This window comes from Lipotes vexillifer, unplaced genomic scaffold, assembly GCF_000442215.2.
Source record: "Lipotes vexillifer unplaced genomic scaffold, Lipotes_vexillifer_v1.1 scaffold496, whole genome shotgun sequence".
In the NCBI taxonomy this organism is placed as follows: Eukaryota; Metazoa; Chordata; class Mammalia; order Artiodactyla; family Lipotidae; genus Lipotes; species Lipotes vexillifer.
This window is the reverse complement of record NW_006786690.1, coordinates 769,155-784,982: the sequence shown is the minus strand read 5'-3', so window position 1 is coordinate 784,982 and position 15,828 is coordinate 769,155. Positions and strand designations below refer to the sequence as shown.

The window sequence follows — 15,828 nt, the reverse complement described above, 5'->3', positions numbered from 1 at the left end:
TCTTCCGAGGGAGAGGTGGAAGTCGTCCCATCACGGGACTTTTTTGCGGAGTTTTTGTTTGACATCTGATCTGGCGCGGGTCTCAGGAAGAAGGGGGCAGGTGGAAGTGTCGGGAGGGCAACGTTGGCTTGACCTGCTCTCTCTTAGTTTCCATCTGTGTGTGTGTGTGTGTGTGTGTGTGTGTGTGTGTGTGTGTGTGTGTGTGTGTCCAGTCCAGGCTTCTGGCAGCCGCAGATGCCTTCAGTGGCCCATCCTGGCACCAAACTGAACTCTGCCGAGGTGTTTCCACCATGCGACTGTAGCGCCCGTACAAAGGGCCTTTACTTGGGAACTGGCTATTCAGTACCCACTTCAAAGGGCAAATGGGAAGTGTGGAGTAGGAGAGAGACTGCGACCCAGCAGGATCCAATTCTCGTTGCCGAAAGCTGCAGTGAGACGCCCCCTTGCCAGCCAGGTTGAATTCGCATAGTGCCCTCTGGCTCTCTCTTCTGCAGGTGTACTACTAGGGTCTCTAGAAAAGAGGCATCGGGATTTATGACTAATGTCTAACAACCTAATTTGACTATTTCCTCCAAAGGCCTTTCCTTCTATGACTTTCTTTAACTTCCTGAGGTAGTGGTAAAGCAACTTTAAAAAGTTTTCCTCTCAAGTTAGTGAGTTTAAAAGCCTGGTAGGGTGGATGTAGCTTCCCCATTCTTCCCAAAGATGGGGTAGATGATCAGGGCAAAGTGGCAGTTAAGTCTTCCCTTTTAATAAAGCCTGAAACAGTTTTGAGAAGAAGATTATTATTCTGAGGTCACCTCCTGACTCAAAGGCATTATGAAATCCCCACCTAGGGCACAGGTATGCCCAGTGGCCTCACTAAGCTTTTCTGTATATTGCAGTCCTCCTTGAGTGGCCAGTCTCTGTTCACTAAGTTGAAGGAACTACTAAAGGATATTTTTGGTTTGAATTCTGGCTGCTGCTTCTTTGTAATTATATTTTTAAAGGGATTGAATTGAATCTTGGCTCTTGAGCATAGTGATAACCAGATCCTCTATCACAGGCCAAGGGGTAATTAGTAGGGCTCCTTTGGGCCGAGTCTAAGACTAACAATGGATTTTTTCATTGCAGTTTGTTGTATTTCATCGGCAGGTGGGAAACAACCTTTTCTGCCATAGTTTGTGATCATGCTGCTTAATTCTGGAGTCCAGCTATCCTTCCCTCTTAATCTATTTGGGGACACTTATGTTCAAGTCACATCCCACTTTGTAGGAGCAGTGCTTTGGGTCAACTCTGAAGAATAACTGAACAACAATTCATATTTCTGCCTGGGACTCCTTCCCTTGGGGTCACTGAAGGAAAGAGAATATGTGTAGTGATTGTGGTGATGGTGTTAACATTGACGATTTGCCAGTTTTGAGTTTTAAAGGTGTCAAACAGCTGACAGTTTTTCTAGCTGGTAAGAACTCAGGGGACATCCTATGGAGGGTATTTTCACACACGTGGGCTTCAGAATCTGGAAGGATACAACTGAAGAAGCCCTCTGCTAAAATCTGTGGCTTTTGAGGGGCCAACTGCTGGGAAGGCCCAAAAGTGTGGCTTTAATTATTCTTCAATTATTTTTATTTTTCTTCTCTCCTTTTTGAATTAAGGAGTATAGCCCACACGTGCAGTCCTGGGTCTCAGAGAGGGAGTCATAGACAACGTGTAATGTGGTGATACTTAACCTTTTCTTTTGGGCCACTGGTTTAATGATCCATTCTGTTTCCTTTCTTCTTTTATCCTCACCTTTCCAGATTCTCCACTGCATCTTTGGGCTGCCAAACCCATATAATTCTTAGGCTGTGCTTTCTTCTCAGCTGTCTAATAAGCTCTTCAAAAACCCAAGCCCTGACAATTGCCGTCAGAAACCAGTCCCTTGGTGTTACGTTTAATTCTGGCTAATTTACTTTGAGGGATATTTACTAACTGGAATACATCCTAAAAAGTGACTGACATTTATTGAGGGCCTGGTATATGTCATGCTCTGTGCTAGGTAGTGTTCTTACTTTATCTAATTTAACCTTCATGACTACCATGTGAAGTGAAAGTTTTTCCTATTATACATATGAAGACACAGGTTCAGAGACGTAGAATAACTTGCTTAAGGTCACACAGCTAGTAAGTGAAAGGATCAGAATTCAGACCCAGGTCTGTCTCCTCAGGGACTGTGACACTTGAGCAAGAGCTGAAAGGACCAAAGCTAAGAGCCTGGGGGAACACATACTTGAAGAACTGTCTTTGGAAAAGGAACTGGACTTTCTCTGTGTGATTCTGCAAGGCAGCACTAGGATCAAAGGATGGAAATTCCAAGAGGGTAGATGTTGGAAATTCCAAGAGGGTAGACAATGGGCTGTTTTGTGGGGGGGGGTGAGTTACCCATCATTGGAGGTATTCAAGCAGAGGCTTTGCCACTTCTTATCAAGGATATGGAGGAGGAGTTCATACTTATGTAGTTAAATTGGACTGAGGTTTTTTTTTCAGTATTTTAAACTCTGTTATTATATAAAAATTATATCAAATTCCTGTCATTTTGATCTGTAAAAAACTAATATGTATTGAATACTTACTTTGTGCCTGGCACTTGCTGAACACTTTTCCTACAATATTTCATTTAATCTTCAGAAGTCCCCTGAGGTAAGTATTATCACTATTCCCACTTTACAAATGAGGAAACTGAGGGTCTAGAAAGTTGAAAAATATGCTGGAGGTTACACAGCTAGTAGTAGTAGGGCTGATATTTGAACCTATGTCTGCACCTTCTTAGCTGTGTAACCTAGAGTAAAGCACGTGTTCTCTCTGAGCTATACTTTCCTCATATGTGAAATGAGCACCTACATTACAGTGGGTATATAAGGACTAAATGATGTAATACATGCTTTTTACTAGATCTCATCTTTTGCCCCCGAGAGCCTGGGTTTGGGGGTAAAGGGCGGCCACTTTGGTTTCTTCAGGTTGAATTCAGGCCTGACTGAAACCCTGAGAGTCCTGGGGTTCATTCTTGGTGCTATTAGTAACAGCTGCTGACTCCACAAAGGGCTTTGTGGCATTAGTAACTAATACCTTAAAAACTTGAGGCCTGAATAAGAGGAGTATTCAGCCACCAGGTTGGAGTATTGGAGGCAGTGTCAGATGCTGTGTGGAAAGAAAATTCTCACCCTATTGTAGAATCAGATTCAGGGATCACTGCTTGCATTTTTATATTTAATGTCTTATTTTAGGGTGAAAAAGGTCACAACTGCTAGAGCTGTGACAGAGCTGAATGCCAAGAATAATAACCCTTAATCCTCCCTGTAGCCATCTGGGGAGGTATTAACCCCATTTTCTTGGGGAAGGGAGCAGAGCAGGATCAGTCTTTGCCCAGGTAGCTATCTACAAGCTCTCTAGAGACAGTGTTAGGATCAGGACCTTGGTAAAATTTTGTCCTTGTTCATAACCCCCAGATTCTGTTTTCAGAAAGCATAAAACTGTGGTTGTTCCTGAACCTTTTAGAGAGCCTTTATCAGAATGGGAGGCAGGCATTTCTGGTCAGGGAGCTTCATCAGTTGAGGCCTGAGTGTTTGGGTGCCAGTGGCTTACCTGTTTCCCTCTTGAGTCAGACATCTGGATGTAACACAGCTGCAAATGAATCAGAAAAGAAGCATTTCCAAATTGATTGGCTTAGTTTTTCTTGACCTTTCTGCTAGGAGTAAAGTTGGGGCAAAACTTAAAAGGCTTCCCTATGAAAAGGTACTTTGAGTTGTGGCAGGATTTGGAAAGATGCAAGTTAAAGGCAAAATGCAAGACTGTGGATGCTCTTGAATTCAATGAGAAAGGATAGCATTATCAGAATATGCTTCCATTTCTCTTTCTGTTCCCTTCCATTACCTTAATTGTGGCCCTAGGAGAAGGCAGATAAATTATCTATGATCACTGAAAAGCAAAGCTCTGAAAACATCAGGAAAATTTTTCACAAAACCCAAATCGCGATACAGAACCGTACAGGCAGAGAAGACATCCAGATGAGTTTTCATCCAGAGCCTCCCACAAGTGAAGCATTTCTTAGGATGGCCTTCCACAGAGAAAGCTTCAGTCAGCCCCATATGGAATCATTTAAGCCAGGAGCCTCAAAGATGGCAGAGAACTTTTCCAAAGATGCTTTGCCGATGGGCTTGTCCTACCATCCCCACCTTTCTCAGATGATGTCCTTGTGCCAACTTAGTCCTTGACCCTGAAATGCAATCTTTAAATTTGTGTTTGAGACCAGCAGAGTCAAGGTGATTTTGATTCCTTAGCCTAACCCTAAGAAACGGTAAGAGACAAAGTTTCTATTGGGGAAGACTGCTTGGATGTGGTCTGATTAAAGATAATAGTAGTAACTCTTTTTTAGTGGCCAACAGCCTGGGTCCTGGAGTTAAGCTATCTAGTGTGACTCTTCATTTAATTACTGTAACTTTGGGCAAGTTAACTTCTCCATGCCTCAGATCCTTCATCTATAAAATGAGGATAATAGTAGTACCTGTCTCACAGGGCTGTTATGAGGAGTCTGTCAGATAACACTTGTAAAATGTTTAGAATGTTCAATAAATATTATTTACTATGCTCAGTGTCAGGCATTTTACATATGTGGCTCTTCCATTCCTCATCAGTCTGTGAAGGTAGGCTTTATCATCCCTGTTTTCTTGTTTTTTTTTTTTTGGTACGCGGGCCTCTCACTGTTGTGGCCTCTCCCGTTGCAGAGCACAGGCTCCAGAAGCGCAGGTTCAGCGGCCATGGCTCACGGGCCCAGCCGTTCCGCGGCATGTGGGATCTTCCCGGACCAGGGCACGAACCCGTGTCCCCTGCATCGGCAGGCGGACTCTCGACCACTGCGCCACCAGGGAAGCCCAATCCCTGTTTTTTTAAAATTAATTAATTAATTAATTAATTTGTTTATTTTTGGCCGCTCCAGGTCTTAGTCGTGGCGTGCGAGATCTTCGTTGCAGTATGTTTAGTTGAGGCATGCGGGATCTTTAGTTCTGGCATGCAGACTCTTAGTTGAAGCATACATGTGGGATCTAGTTCCCCGACCAGGGATCAAACCTGGGCCCCCTGCATTGGGAGCGTGGAGTCTTACCCACTGGACCACCAGGGAAGTCCCATCATCTCTGTTTTATAGATTGGGAAACTGAGGTTTAGAAATGCTGTCACACAGAAAGTAGGTGGCAGAACTGGATTGAACTTTATGTCTGTCGGACTCCACAGCCCAACTCTTTTTATTTTATTATACTAGTTCCAATTACCTTTATGCATTGGAAGTGCTTTTTTTTTTTTCCTATAGGATTGCTTCAGTAGGAAAACCATCGCAAATCGAGTGAAAGGAAACTTGCATACATCTTTTGCATAATTCAGAATGTTGAAAGGGGGTCAGCTGTCACTCAATGGGAGCACCTCCCTGCAGTGGTAGGCAGCAAGTCCAGAGGAAAGAGAATACAGATGACTTGGGTTCCATCTCCACTCTACTGCTACCTAGCAGTGTGTCCTTAGAATTATGGGATAAGGGCATTGGAACGGGTTTTGCAGCTCATCTCAGAGTCTACCTCTCATTTTACAGATGGGTAAATAGGCTGAGGGAATGAAATGTCATACTCAGAGTCACACAGCCAGTTAGAGGCAGATCTTGGCCTGGAGAACAAGACCCTAATCCCGGTTTAGTGCTTCTTCCTCAGTACCACATAGCATTGTGCTTCAGTTCTCCTTCGTTAAATGGGGATGATAATAACTTTCTAGCTTCCTCACAAGATTGTTGTGAAGTTCAAATGAAAAGCATGAACAAAAGCATTCTGATAGGTATAAAATACTGTTTGTATGCAAGGTAGTCATGCTGTTATTCATTCAGCAAGTATTTATTGGTACCTGCTAAGCCCACATCACTCCTTGGGGACCCAGGAGGATCAATTGATGAATCAGGTAAAGAGCTGGCCCTCAGGATGCTTTTAGTCTTTTAAGGAAGAGAAGCCACATAAATAACTACTGTTCAAGTTAGGAGACAGATGAAGGAAAGGGTGAGAACTAAATTTTCTTTTCATAAGTTGTCATTTTAAGGTAGAGAAAAGAAGAAAGTGTTTTGGGACTTTTCCTCCTTTACAATTGAGATATAATTTACTTACATAAAACCTACCCTCTTAATGTGTGCAAATCTGCACTTTTTAATATATTCACAAAGTTGTGCAACCATCACCAATATCTAATTCTGGAACATTTTCATCACCCCCCAAAAGAAACCCATACCGTTTAGCTATCACTGCCTACCCCCCAATCATCCCATGTTCTCCCTCAACAGTAGACAACCACTAATCCACTTTCTGTCTCTATAACTTTTTCTATTCTTGACATTTCATATAAATGGATTCATACAATATGTGGCCTTTTGGGACTGGCTTCTTTCCCTTAACACAGTGTTTTCAAGTTTCATCCATGTTATGGATGAATCAGTACTTCATTCCTTTTTATGGAAGAATAATATTCCATATATGGATATACCACATTTTATTTATCCATTGATGGACATTTGGGTTGTTTCTACTTTGGGGATATTATAAACAATGCTGCTATGAGTGTTCATGTACAAGTTTTCACGTGGACATAGGTTTTCATTTCTCTTGGAGTAGATACCTAGGAGTAAAATTTCTGGGTCATATGGTCACTGTAAGTTTAACTTTTTGAGAGGAGGCTTTTCTTAAACGATTTTTTCTTATTGAAAATAATACTGTCACTCACACTTAGTATTTACAGTGTGCCAGTTGTCCCATGTAATCCTCACAACAGCCCTGAGATAGGTACAATCATTATCTCTGTGTAACAGTTGAAAAAACAGCCAGTGTTTCTTGAATTATCACATGCCAGATATTGTGCTGTTTTACAATGCATTACGTCATTAATGCTCCCAATAACCCTGTGAGATAGATATTATTACATATACCTATATAGCAGGTAAAAACAAAAATAAAACAAAAAACCCAGGAGCTTAAAAGTAAACAGTTTTGGGGGCTTCCCTGGTGGCGCAGTGGTTGAGAGTCCGCCTGCCGATGCAGGGGACACGGGTTCGTGCCCCGGTCCGGGAAGATCCCACATGCCGCAGAGCGGCTGGGCCCCTGAGCCATGGCCCCTGAGCCATGGCCGCTGAGCCTGCGCATCCGGAGCCTGTGCTCTGCAACGGGAAAGGCCACAACAGTGAGAGGCCCGCGTACCACACACACACACACACAAGCGTAAACAGTTTTGCCCAAGAACAAAACCTAGTGTGTGGTAGAGCCAGATTCAAAACTCAAGTTTCTTTCCATCCAAAGCTAGTTTTTAATGACTATTTCCACATTAACACAAAACAATAAACGTTTACAGTAGAATACTTGGAAAATACACAGGAACAGAAAGAAAAATATATCGCCTGTTGTCCTACCAGAGACATGACCACTGGCTAACAATTTTGGTGCATATCCTTCTTGTTATAGCATTGCATATGTACATTTTTTGGTTTGTGTTTTTCCCCCCAAGGCTGGGATGGCTATATATATGTCTTAAACCTGATTTTTAAACTAAAATGATTAATGGTTTTAACATTTCATTAAGCAGTCTTCCATGTTTTGAATGACTCTATAATAGGAAAAAAAGTGGGGTTTTTTGGGGTTTTTTGCCGCATCACGAGGCTTGTGGGAACTTCGTTCCCCAACCAGGAATCGAACCCGGTCCCCTGAGAGTAGAAGCACGGAGTCCTAACCACTGGATGGCCAGGGAATTCCCGGAAAGAAAGATTTTTAAAAGGGCTTTATTAGAGAGAATTCCAAATGTATACAAAGTAAACAGAAGAGTATAATAAAACGCCATGTACTCATCATCCTATCTCAATAACTGTCAACATCCTGCCATTCTTTTTTTTTTTTTTTTTTTTTTTTTGCAGTACGCGGGCCTCTCACTGTTGTGGCCTCTCCCGTTGCGGAGCACAGGCTCCGGATGCGCAGGCTCAGCGGCCCAGCCGCTCCGCGGCATGTGGGATCTTCCCGGACCGGGGCACGAACCCATGTCCCCTGAATCGGCAGGCGGACTCTCAACCACTGCGCCACCAGGGAAGCTCCCCGTCCTGCCATTCTTGTTTCACCTATACCTCCCCTGCTTTCCACCCACCCATTCTATTTTTTTAGGTAAAATTTAGAAACATGAAAACACACTAATCTTGATTGATTGTATAATTTTAACAAATGAATATACCCATGTGAACATACCTCCAATATCCATGAAATCATACTCCCATCGATATATTGAGAGCCTTCTATCACTCTAGAAAGTTCTCAGGTGTCCTTTCCTTGCCAATCTCCACACACCCAGGCAACACTTCTGATTTTTTTTTATCTATACTTTGCCTGTTTTAGAACTTCATATAGATGGAATCATGCAGTATGTACTTTATGTCTGGCTTCTGTTGCTCAGAATCTAAGAGATTCTTCCATGTTGTTGCCTGTATTAGTAGTTCTTTTTTTTTTTTTTTTCCGGTACGCGGGCCTCTCACTGTTGTGGCCTCTCGCGTTGCAGAGCACAGGCTCCGGAAGCGCAGGCTCAGCGGCCATGGCTCACGGACCTAGCCGCTCCGCGGCATGTGGGATCTTCCCGGACCAGGGCACGAACCCGTGTCCTCTGCATCGGCAGGCGGGCTCTCAACCCCTGCACCACCAGGGAATCCCTCCTTTTTCTTTTTTTAATATAATAACTTTGTTGGGATATCCATATGCCATATAATTCATGCATTTAAAGTATACAATTCATTGGTTTTTAGTAGACCACAGTCAATTTTAGAACATACTTATCACCTCAAGAAGAAACTCCAAACCACAGTGAAATACCACTTCACATCCATGAAGATGGCTATAATTAAAAAAAAACAAGTGTTGGTGAGGGTGTGGAGAAAGTGGGACCCTTATACATTGGCTGGTGAGACTGTAAAATGGTGCAGCTACTACGCAAAACAGTTTGGCGATTCCTCAGATAGTTAAACATAGAATTACCATATGACCCAGCAATTCCACTCCTAGGTGTATACCCAAAAGAATTGCAAACAAGTACTCAAACAGAGACTCGTACATGAATGTTTATAGCAGCACTATTCACAATGGATGAATGGATAAACACAATGTGGCATAGCAGTGCAATGGAATAGTACTCAGCCATAAAAAGGAACAAAGTACTGATATGTGCTGCAACATGGTTGAACCTCAAAACGTTATAATACGTGAAAGAGGGCAGACACAAAAAGGCCACAACTTGTAGGATTCCATTTATATGAAAAACCTAGAATAGATAAATCCATAGATACAGAAAGTAAATTAGTAGTTGCCAGGTGCTGGGGGAAGGAGGGAATTGGGAATGACTGCTTAATGGGTATGAGGTTTTCTTTGGGGTTGATGGAAATGTTTTGGAATTAGCTAGAGGGGGTGGTCCCACAACATTGTGAATGTACTAAATACCACTGAATTGTACACTTTAAATGATTAATTTTATGTTACGTGAGTTTCAATTAAAAAAAAAGGAAACATATCCTTTAGTTATCACCCCTCTACCTCCTGTCCCCTCCAGCCCCAAGAAATCACAAATGTACTTTCTATTTCTATAGATTTGCCTATTCTGGACTTTTTATATAAGTGGACTTATATGATATGTGGGCTTCTTTCACTTAGCATAATGTCTTCAAGTTTCATCCATGTTGTAGACATGTCTCAGTACTTCATTCCTTTTTCTGGCCAAATAACATTCGATTGTATGGATAAACCACATTTTGTTTATCCATTGATCAGTTGATGGACATTTTGGTGGTTTCTACCTGTTACCTATTGTGAATAATGTTACTATGTGCGTTCTTGTACACGTTTTCTTATGGAGTTTCTTTGTTTTGTTTTGTTTTTTTTACCGGTACGCGGGCCTCTCACTGTTGTGCCCTCTCCCGTTGCGGAGCACGGGCTCCGGACGCGCAGGCTCAGCAGCCACAGCTCACGGGCCCATCCGCTCCGTGGCATGTGGGATCTTCCCGGACCGGGGCACGAACCCGTGTCCCCTGCATCGGCAGGCGGACTCTCAACCACTGCGCCACCAGGGAAGCCCGAGTTTCTTTGTTTTTAACAAAGTCACTTTTTTTTCCTCCTGACCTTGCATTTCAAAGCTAGCAGAGGTGATAAAGACATCCTATTCTCTGTGCCCCACCATCTGCAGTGGAATCCTCAGTGTCAGCTTTGTTTCTCTGGTAGGGAATGAAATATGGAAGAAATGTTATAACCATGCCAGTGAGTATAGATAACAGGAGTTATCAGGTCTTAGTAGAATTCAGGTTTGGTGGAAGTCTATTAAGCACCTACCACGATCCAGGTATATATTTTGTACTTTCATATATATTTCATCAGTTATTCCTCACAAAGATCCATTGAAGTAGGTTAGTATCCCTATTTTACAAATGAGGAAATTGAAACTCAGAAACGTTAAGTAACTTGCACAACTACGGGGCTGAAATTCAGGCCCAGGTGCCTAAGTATTTCAAGTCTGCTTCTCTTTCTGCTGCATTAACCGGAGCCTAAACGAGGACTATGGCACACCTGAAATGGGTGGTTCCTCATGTTTGTTTGGATATTACCAATTCAATCCTTGGTTCCAGATGAGTAATCTTCTCCAGATGTACTTTCTTCTAGGGTTTGTTAACCTTAGGCTCTTATATTACTGGTACCCTTTTCATTTTGAAGTACGAGATTAATTCCTCCAAATTTAACTGTTAGTTGAATTTTATTAGCTTCCTTTGTAACTATACAAAGATGTGCCCATTGAAGAAAGTTTCCCAGTAGCCTAAGTTAAAAGTTTGTGGTTAATCATTAGAGAAATGCAAATCAAAACTACAATGAGATATCATCTCACACCGGTCAGAATGGCCATCATCAAAAAATCTAGAAACAATAAATGCTAGAGAGGGTGTGGAGAAAAGGGAACATGGTTGCACTGTTGGTGGGAATGTAAATTGATACAGCCACTATGGAGAACAGTATGGAGGTTCCTTAAAAAACGAAAAATAGAACTACCATACGACCCAGCAATCCCATTACTGGGCATATGCCCTGAGAAAACTATAATTCAAAGAGTCATGTACCAAAATGTTCATTGCAGCTCTGTTTACAGTAGCCAGGACATGGAAGCAACCTAAGTGTTCATCCACAGATGAATGGATAAAGAAGATGTGGCACATATATACAATGGAATATTACTCAGCCATAAAAAGAAACGAAATTGAGTTATTTGTAGTGAGATGGATGGACCTAGAGTCTGTCATACAGAGTGAAGTAAGTCAGAAAGAGAAAAACTACCGTATGCTAACACATATATATGGAATCTAAGAAAGAAAGAAAAAAAGAAGGTCATGAAGAACCTAGCGGCAAGATGGGAATAAAGACACAGACCTACTAGGGAATGGACTTGAGGATATGGGGAGGGGGAAGGGTGGGCTGTGACAAAGTGAGAGAGTGGCATGGACATATATACACTACTAAAATAGCTAGTGGGAAGTAGCCACATAGCACAGGGAGATCAGCTCGGTGCTTTGTGACCACCTGGAGGGGTGGGATAGGGAGGGTGGGAGGGAGGGAGACACAAGAGGGAAGAGATATGGGAACATATGTATATGTATAACTGATTCACTTTGTTATAAAGCAGAAACTAACACACCATTGTAAAGCAATTATACTCCAATAAAGATGTTAAAAAAAAAGTTTGTGGAAGGGATGGTGTTAAGTTCTAGGCATTTTAGAGCTCTGGGAATAGAATACCTTTTAGAAGGTGTAACATCTGCATAGCAGCTCATTTTTTCTTTATAACATTAAATCAGGGCTTCCCTGGTGGCGCAGTGGTTGAGAGTCCGCCTGCCGATGCAGGAGACGCGGGTTCGTGCCCCGGTCTGGGAAGATCCCACATGCCGCGGAGCGGCTGCGCCCGTGAGCCGTGGCCGCTGAGCCTGCGCGTCCGGAGCCTGTGCTCTGCAAAACATTAAATCATATCTTTTCCTTTGTGCCTTAGGTATTTTTATATTTCTCATACTCCTGACTCCTAGAAGCTCGCTTTCTTCTTCCTCTTTTCCATTTAATATCAGCTAGAGTTTGCCTGCAATATCCTGAATTACAAGTAAATGCCATTCCTAAACCTTTGTATTCTAGATAGAGGAAGTTTTTATTGAGCTTTCACGTTCTGGCAACAAATTAGCCCTCAGTGTTATTAGAGCTTTAAGTGTGAAAATCAGGGTTTATTCATTAACTGTGCTATCCTTAGGATGAAGAAGATACATTAAAAGTTGCTTGTTGACTGGGAATTCCCTGGTGCTCCAGTGGTTAGGACTCGGCACTTTCACTGTGGTGGCCAGGGTTCAATTCCTGGCTGGGAAACTAAGATCCCGCAAGCCATGTGACTCAGCCAAAAAAAAAAAAGTTGCTTGTTGTCTGTTAAAGTCCTTATTCTTCATTAGTGATTTCCCAGTTGTCTGTCTAGCTCTACTGTTATATGTTTAGTTTGTTTCCCCTACTGTCATTTGTGTGCTCTCTTCTAAGATGTGTGAATAAATGAGTATAAATAAAAGTTAATTTATTATTCCATGTTGTTCCTTCTCAATTTACTGTCCTAGCTATTCATTTTGGTCGTTTGGTTAAATTAGCCTTTTTCAGTCCCTTTTTGGAGCTCTGATTACAGTAGCCTTGGTGCCATTGATATACAATTAATGACAACTATATTGTGTGCTCTTGAAGAGACGGGTCTGTGTTCGGCTTGTTCTTTGCTGTATTTTCAAAGTTTAGCATAGTGCCTGGCAAAATAGGCATTAAAATTTTTACCTTATGGACTCCTTTTTTTTTTTATTTGGCTGCATCAGGTCTTTGAGGCATGCGAACTCTTCCTTGCGGCATGCGAACTTTAAGTTGCAGCATGTGGGATCCAGTTTCCTGACCAGGGATTGAACCCGGGCCCCCTGCATTGGGAGCACAGAGTCTTGGCCACTGGACCACCAGGGAAATCCCCACCTTATGGATTCTTGAAGTCATTTATTTCCATCTTTTTGCCCCTCAGCAGAACTGAGCATTATGTAATTTGCATACTGCACCAGAGATAGAAATCCCCTTGATGTAGTCTTTTCTAGTGTTTAATCATATATAATATATATAACTTCCTTCTGCCAATTCCAGTCTTTCATTCGTATCATTTCATATTTATGAGTTTTTTATAGAATTGACTATTTCCTAACCTTCCTTAAAATAATGCTTTTAAAATTTGACCATGGGGCTTCCCTGGTGGCGCAGTGGTTGAGAGTCTGCCTGCCAATGCAGGGGACACAGGTTCGTGCCCCAGTCAGGGAGGATCCCACATGCCGCAGAGCGGCTGGGCCCGTGAGCCATGGCCGCTGAGGCTGCGCGTCCGCAGCCTCTGGTCCGCAGTGGGAGAGGCCACAACGGTGAGAGGCCCAAGTACCGCAAAAAAAAAAAAAAAAAAAAAAGTTTGACCATGATTAAATCTCCTAATATTCAAATAACTTTAATTTATTGCTCTGATTATTTGTATTTGAGAGTCTTTGGACTGAAGTATGAAACTAGTTATGTCCCCTGTATATTTGAGCATATTTCTCTCCTGAGGTGAGCCTTTTAAATAATCTCTGCTTAGAAGTGTTTCCAGTTATGCTTGTCTGCCTCTAAAAGTTTGCGGAAAGGCACTGTTGCCCTTAAGAGAGGAGAGTGTGGGCTGTGTTCCAGAATGAGCTATCTGCCAGTGTGCTATCATTTCTTCTCAGGATGGGAATGGAAATGTTTACCACAATACCAACTGAGCAGTAGTTGTGTTAAATTTGACATTTTGGGTTTTAAACCTCTGCCTACCAATCTGATATTGTTTTAAATCCCAGTTTCCATTTTATCATTTACCTGAATTGTAGTGGGTTTTGCTTGCCTGGTTTCTCTGCTTTTACCTCCCTTGTTCCTTTTAGTATTTCCAAGCCACACACCAATATTAGCTAAAGTCCCTTGCCTTTGTTTTTTTATTTTTTTATTTTTTGTTTGGCCTCGCCATGCGGCTTGTGGGATCTTAGTTCCCCCACCAGGGATTGAACCCGTGCCCTCGGCAGTGAAAGCGCCAAGTCCTAACCGCTGGACTGCCAAGGAATTCCCTAAAGTCCCTTGCCTTTGATTCTTTGCTTTCTTAGTATAGGTACTATATCTTTCATCTCATTAATTCCCTTGTGTCAAGCACAGTGCTTGGTGCTTGCTAAAAACTCAGTTTATGTTTTAAGAAAAATAATGAATGAGTAGTGACAAATTAGTTGGCTCTTTTGGGGATTCCCGTAGTGATCATTACTCTAGGAAATTACATACCATAGTAAATTATTCATATATACTTAGTAATTAAGAGTATCCATACAGTTCTGGGTTTGAATCCCAGCTCTACCTCCAGTTTATTAGCTGTGCGACGTTGTGAAAATTGTCTCACTTCTATGACTCTATTTCTTCATCTATAAAATGATAGTAGCATCTACCATACAAGCTTTTTGAACTAATCTTAGCACTAGTTGTCTCTCTCCTCAGAAGTGTATCCCCCTAGTTCTTGGCGATTTCTTGTCATTCACGGTTCAGCTTAAATGTCATCTTCTCAGAGGGCCACTCTGTATCAGGCAGGATTTGTAGTTGTAAGCAACAAAAACCAATTCTAGCTGATTCTTGAAAGGATATTAGGGAAACTCACAAAATATCAGGGAAGGCCGCAGAGCAAGCTTGAAGAATGGGCTGGAACAAGGGAAACTGGTTAGCATCCAGGACCCACAGCCAGAATTATTCACGGAACCAGTCCATGAGGTCACTGCTGCCACTTATATAGCTTACACCACCACCAGCTGACTGGACCTTAATGGCAATTATAGCACCTCTTCCTGCCAGCATGGACTTTCCATGATCCTCTGACTCATTGACAGCAGATCCCAGTTAAGGTCTGGGGCTCATGTGTCTGTTGGCATAGCCTGGGCCATATGCACACACTCTAGGTGTAAGGGAGCCTCAGAAAGAGAATCTTGGCTCCACCATTCTCACTTCATAGTGAGAGGGCACTCTGCCTCCCTCCAGACTCCCAAAATACAGGAAGGGAGTTCACATGCTGAGCAGCCAGAAAACTCCAAAATACACTATATCTTCTTTGACCTCAAGTCTAAAAGTAGCCCATCAATCACTCTCTGATCAACTTGTTTTATTTTCATCATCGCTCTTTTCACTACTGGATATCTTCTTATTTTATTTGTATTATTATTTGTTATCTATCCCCTCCTGCTAGAATATAGGTACCATGAGAGTAAGGAACTTGCCTATTTTGTTCACTGCTGTATCTCCTGGGCCCGGAATAGTACCTGGCATATAGTAGAAGCTTCTTGTGTTCACCTATTAAATGAATAAATTAATGAATGAATAAATATAAAGCACTTAGCACAATTCCTGGTACATAGTAAGTACATAATATTTGGCAACTTACTATTTCTTAGCAGATAAAAGTATTTATATTCTTTTCAAAATAAAATTAAAGAAAAAACTTTAAACTTACATTATTTTATTTGACCTTCCCAGTAATCTTCCAAGGAAAAGGTGTTGGGAGTAAAAAATGAGCCTTTTTCTGGTGAAGCATGCATGGCCCATTCAGTGTTTGTACCAATGCTTCCTGTGCCTGTGAGTCACAGGAATGAGGGCCTACTTAGAGAGATTAAGAGACTTGACCAAGGCCACATCACTGGTCTTACTTTTTTTTTTTTTTTGCAGTATTGGG

General features: G+C 42.1%; 1 protein-coding gene across 1 annotated transcript in view; it reads left to right on the top strand.

The window, feature by feature from the left end:
* WDTC1 (WD and tetratricopeptide repeats 1) overlaps positions 1-15,828 on the top strand; it is a 71,457-nt gene that overhangs the window by 473 nt on the left and 55,156 nt on the right. The gene's annotated exons all lie outside the window — the stretch shown is intronic.